Below are 6,357 nucleotides of genomic sequence, written 5' to 3'. Positions count from 1 at the left end.
GGAAAGTTGGACGGGAAACGAATCTCTATTACATTTTAACACAATTTGTTCCGAGTTCGCACCTTTCTACGTCATGTGGGGGCTTCAAGATTGGAAATTGAATGACATTTAGAATTTAATTACTAATCCACGTTGAATGAGATACAGATTATATAAGCTCTTATTATTGTAACTACCACGCAACAAAGAAATTATAGAACCGAAATCAATCCATTAAAAGCAAGCGTCCATAAATTTTGCGCTTCGTAAAATAATCCGGTTTTACATGTCATTCGAAAATAATTACACGATTTCGCAAAGGAAATGACATCAGCTTAATTTATTATTGACAGCAATATTTTCCGTTGTAACAATATTAATCCGAATTTTTAACGGTCTACACGCTTTTCAGACTCTGCCAGTTACCGGCGGGATTACGAGCACGTCGATGGTTGTTCAGTGCAAACTTTTCGCTTAAGCCTCTCAACGATCCTCTTAGAGTGCACCTTGTAAATTAATTATTAATTTTAAAATTGGGATTGTTGAATCAATTATTCATATCTGGGATTAACAAAGGTTATTGGAGCGGAGGGGTTGAGATTTATGATTAGGGCTTTTAAAAAGTAAAAGGCAGTTACAACAAAATATGGATGCAATTAAAATGTAGTCAAGACGTGATTAAATAAATAATATATATATTATTAATCGATAAACTCTTTACATTTTAATTTTTAATAAAAATGAATAATTTAATCTCATTGCCGCACAGAAATAAATCAGATTATTTTATTACTTAGCTTTATCCGCTAAAAACCGATACTTCAAGGTATTCAATTACCGTATTTTCTTTAAAATTTTTAACGTTAAAAGATTTTAATTCCAATTCAATTTTGAAAATGGATACGACGGCTTTGAGACATACATGAACAGTCAGAAGGAACTGTCACGACCAAGGCAAGCCGGCAAATGGATTGGTTGTCAGGAAAGCACGCAAGTGTATAGAATTCCTAAGAAATATGTTGGTACTAAGATCACGGTAAATAATTGAAAATTCGAGACCTAATCCAATTTAAAGATGTCGAAATCGTATAAAAGAAATCGCGTTATTAAGGGAAGAAACAGGATAACCCATAACGAACAATTAATTTCGATAAAAAAATACGCAGTTTTCATCAACGGCTGATTAAAATAGTCCTTAACCTTCCAAAGTCAATTCTGAAATAAAAATACAAAAACAATTTGTTTAAGTCCTACGGTACTAAATTTTTTCCAGAACTTACCATAATTGTATTTGGGTCGGACATCAATTGTGAACAATTACATGAAAAAGTAATTTCTATATTTATTGCGTAGGTATATTTTACTTTCGTCACAGAATACATCTTAGATTACAAAATAAAGTACAGATGGAGCATGACAACCGCCCGTCGCCCTTGTCAAAGAAAATACGAAATCAAAAACAAATACGTCGCTGCACCAGTGCTATAGCGCATAAAGTGTCATGCAATACGTCAAAAAGGGTTTGCAATTTTAGTAAAAAAATGCCGTCTTGTGATAATAAAACGCTGTAAAATTTGTTCCCGAAAACAAAAAAAAAGATAAAACATCGTTTCACAGGTTTTCTGTAGATTATTTGGCTGATTTATTTCTTTAATACGAATAATAATTTTACAGATATGAAGGAATACAAAACTTCAACGTATGTTCCCAGTATTTTGAAAATGAATTTGCCATTTTTATTGGTAAAACGGTAAAATGGTTAAAAGATCTTCAGGGTAATGCTGTTGGATTTTTCGATCGTGAATGTGAATATTTGTATAGTGTACTAAAGGTTCATGATAATTATTAGATTATTTTAATAAGCATAATAGGTACATTATTTTGTTACTTTTATAAAGCTTAAAAACGTCATAGTCGTTTTCGCTGGCGATTTAATTTATGTGAACTCCATGATGGATATGATGAAAATAAAATGTCCCGTATTCTCGACTAAAAACTACCGCTATTCGTATTCATATATTATGAAAAATAAAAAATAATATAATTATTATAGAACTTTTAACTAATTTACTTTAATATTGAAACTTTTTTATGTAATTTATTTAATAAAAAATTGAATACAATTATTTTGTCAATATACATATAACTTTAGTAGGCAGGTACTTTATGTAATAAAAGAATTTAAATAAAAATTAAAACTTGACTTCTCATTTATGTATACATATAGCCTACGTCACTACCGCCACTAACATAATAATTCAGATCATTGCAATGAAACCTCACAACTCAAAATCGGTCCAACGGTTGCAACACTGCAGGGCGTGTCAAAGAAATATTATACATACATCCATTAACTCAAAAAACATAACCCTCTTTTTTCTGTAGTTGGGGAAAAATTTGGGAAATTTTTCAATATCTGGCAACATTACACGCACACAGAATCACCGTGTACGTACAGTGCAGCGGCGAAATGACAGCACACATAGCTTTATTGAAAATGACGATAAATTATTCGGTTTAGTTCGGCAACGCTCCATCTGTCTTTTATTTTGTAATCTAAGGAATACATAATAGTAGCTAAACGCTACAGAACGGACACTCTCCGCCTCCCGCCAATATTAAACACTTACCTCACCCCGCACGATACGCAACGAAGATTGACAACATTAATCAAATTGACTTAAAGTAATTTTATTATTTTGGATTTGTGATTATCGATTTTCGTAGAAAATGGTTAGATATTGTGCTGTTTACGGATGTATTTCATCAGAAAAACGCGAATTTTTTTTACGCTAGTCAAAAATGTGCCAACCATAAAGCGTTAACACACACATTTGCAGTCTCTACAGTGTGACTGTCAAAAGGATAATTTTGTATGGAGTGTCCGGGGTGTGCTTTCGTTATAAATTTATGTCTTTAAAAAAACTTTTAGTAATAAAACAGTATTCAATCAGTTTACATAAAATGTGAAAGAAGATGTCATTATAAAAATAAAGTCAAAGTAATAAAACACAGAAGAATGAGTAACTAAGGGCTGATTCTTCAATCGTTGCTTAAAACTTATTCAAAGAATAACGTATTAAGCTACCGTTTCAAAAATGTATTCCAATTTTCCGTATTTGACAGTTTACAGGTGACATTTTAAAATGTTCGTGTAATACTTTATTGGACGATAAATTTTAACCAAGGATTGAAAAATCGGCCCTAATAAGAATAAAGATTCATCAAAGGTAATAATATATCTAAATATATATATATAATATATCAGGATAAGTAAACAAAACCGCAAAGAACATACATCAAAACAGCTGAAAAAACATTTCATTACGCAAAAGAAAACATAGTTAATTCCCCGCAAAAAAGGGAAAGGTTACTTTCGTTCCCATTAAAACAGGAGATAAGCCTCGACTGCTGTCAACTCATACATCGTTAATTTTGGGAGGACTTCAGTTTTTTTTTATTATATCTACGCAATTCCTCGCTTTATTAAGTGCAGAGGTGACGTGTGACGCGGTACATTTATCTTTCTGTGGGGTAAATAAAAACCTAGTATTGTTTCCAGATAATTAGCGGAGAGGCACTTATCGAGCTGGGAAATGTAACGATGTTAACTCAATTGTTCGTGAACATTTTGAGGGGCTGGTTTTTGAGACAGACCGAGCGAAGTACGAACGTTTATGTAGGTAGGAAACATTAGATAGTATTTATGTTTGTTGATAGCCGTTTGAGTTTGATTGTTTGGTAATTTTTTATGGTATGAACGATTTTCTGATATGAAGATTTTCTGAGATTTGCCAATATGAAGCTTTAAGATGGTTATTCGAAACAGAAACAATAAAATATTGTACATCTAAATTAAGGTAATTAAGGCAACAAACAACTTGTTTTCCTAGCATAATGTGGTTGCTAGAACAAAAATATCGTGATATCTAAACATGAAATTAATAGACGCTCTAAAAACTAAACTCTAGTACATACGTAAACAAGCATATGAGGCGAACTACAGGGCTCGTACATAAATTTTTATACCACACTGTTATGAAACCCAACGTGATTTTCTTTCAGCACTTGACATGTATGACGGTAGTAAACCTTATAAGCAGTAATGTGAAACATTTCTTACCTGCCGCCGATATTGCAAGCTTGAGGACCGAGGCCCTTGCTACTTATGTATATAGAGTGCTTAAGGTATGAGATGCGCGCGTCTGCTTGGAGTCTTCAGGCTGGAGGCTCTGACCCTCCCCTCAGTGCTGTTTCGATAGCCGTGGAGGGTGCACGTTAGGGCGGACCGCTACTTTCCGCCTACGGGATTTTACTCGTAACTGACTTGTAATTTTGCGACCGTACCGCTAATGTATGTGTGTATTGTGTTGTGTAATTGCTGAAATGTGAACGGACTTGACTGTTTGTTGGATTAAATGAGGTGTGTTTTTAAATTTACTTGGTTTATTATGTTGTATATTATTTAAAGTTTTATGTGAAGCTTTTGGTTTCTGACATATTGTATGTGCGGTAATGTGCGGTACCGGTAGACCATTAGTATTATTCCAATAATAGTATCTTATAAGATTAGTTCATCATTAAAGTATAATGGTAAAGACAAAGTAAATTCATCAATGTAACACATTACGTAAAGTTTGAAGCTGTAACGTTGTCCGTAGTTAAGCAATTCAAGGTGGCTTTAGACACTTTGGTAATAGGATAAAATAAAATGAATGTATCTACGTAAAGAAAACAGATTTTTTGGCCCATTACATTTATCTACTATTTAGACACTAACTTATAGCTATCATCTATTGAAATCACTTGTATCTACAATTCTACAGACTAAAAAAAAACATAAATTACACCAACGCTTTTAGATCCATGACAATAGAAAAAAGAGATGTCAGGAATAGAGTCATTTAGATCCATTGTTGTATGTGTGATATCTCCGTGAACTTTACCGATTTGACAAATTAAACGGAACATTTTGAAAAATGCCTGCCAAGCAATTATAGCCCTTACGAACAGCACATTAAACGTGTTCGGGCATTCGTTTAAAATTGGGGATATTGGTTAAGAGATACAAAGGAACAGCGATAAAACAGATAACAGTGTACAAAGGAGTGTTACAAAAGGTATTATTACGGATAAACACGAGGTATGTTTATCTCCGGCACGTGGAATAAGTACGTCCGGTTACCGTTAAGGCTTTAGGGATTTGTCTATGAGACCTTTTGTATATAGGTTTTCTATTATTCAAGAAAAGAAAAAAAGTGTTAAACTAAAAACATACTATTGTTATGAGATGAAAATTGGAATCTATCATACTACTTTTTAATTTTTGAAATATCAATTTATTACTTTCTTCCCCCGGCTTCGCTTGTACCTTGTCCTACACGCCATCTATAGTCCCGCTCAACATAAATAAAATATTTTATATTATTTTCGCAATATGAAATATTAATATTATGCATGCGAATGTTGTTTCTCTATGTATCATATTATGTAATGCAAAAACTAGGAAACTTATGAAGCTATACTTGAAGAAGCCCCAGCACCTTGAAGTAAAACAATTTTGGAAATTTCTTAACTAGGAAATATGTAACCAAATCCGAGGACTAAAGCTTGTATGAAATTAATTGATTACTCCTGAAGTTGGCAACGTATCCAATATTAATCAATTAGATACAATTAATTAGATAATGTCTTGTTATATAATTATAATGTAATGTGTATTTATTGTTGTGTGTTCCATAAATTAAATAAATAAATATCATGAGAGCTTATCCACGTTGTTTCCTTGCATAATATTTATTGGAAATAACACTAAAACATAATGGGTTTAATCTTGTTTTAATGGCAAATTTGCAAAATTAAAGATACAAAGGACACTATTGAGGAGAAATTCATTAGTCAACCAGTTAAATCAGTAGGTAATTAATCATAAATTTATGCTTCGTTTATTCAAAGAATATGATAAAAATAACCGTTTTTTAAGCAATGATAAAGTACTAGGTATACCACTATCTAATTATCTACCTTTCTTCATTATAATAATTGTAGCCAAAAGCTCTAATACTGTAATTATTTGCAATTTTTACTTATATACAATAGTAACTGTAGGTACCTATATATCGAATATCGATAAATAGTAACGTCCGAATTTCATAACAAAATTCCTACAGCGAAATCTTTGATAACTCTTGACATTACTCAACATTTCGCACTCTCAAATGAATATCGGGCTATCTGTGCAATTTATATATTTTTATCAGACGTCGCATCGGGCGGCGGTATCTATTACGAAATTGCCATTTGATAAATCGCCAAACATTATTATGGGCGGCAGAAGAAATGGACGCATTCAACTTCAAGCGAAACCGACCCGAACAT

At 32.5% G+C, this 6,357-nt stretch overlaps 1 protein-coding gene across 1 annotated transcript in view; it reads left to right on the top strand.

The window, feature by feature from the left end:
• The first annotated feature begins 4,255 nt into the window (after positions 1-4,255).
• Positions 4,256-6,357, top strand: part of LOC123691780 (roundabout homolog 2-like) — a 48,765-nt gene continuing 46,663 nt past the window's right edge. Inside the window, exon 1 of the mRNA XM_045636335.1 lies at positions 4,256-4,402. The gene's annotated coding sequence lies outside the window, so the exon portion shown is untranslated. The remainder of the gene's footprint in view (positions 4,403-6,357) is intronic.

Source organism: Colias croceus, chromosome 5 (genome assembly GCF_905220415.1).
Source record: "Colias croceus chromosome 5, ilColCroc2.1".
Taxonomy (NCBI): Eukaryota; Metazoa; Arthropoda; class Insecta; order Lepidoptera; family Pieridae; genus Colias; species Colias croceus.
This window is presented reverse-complemented; position numbering and strand designations above follow the sequence as displayed.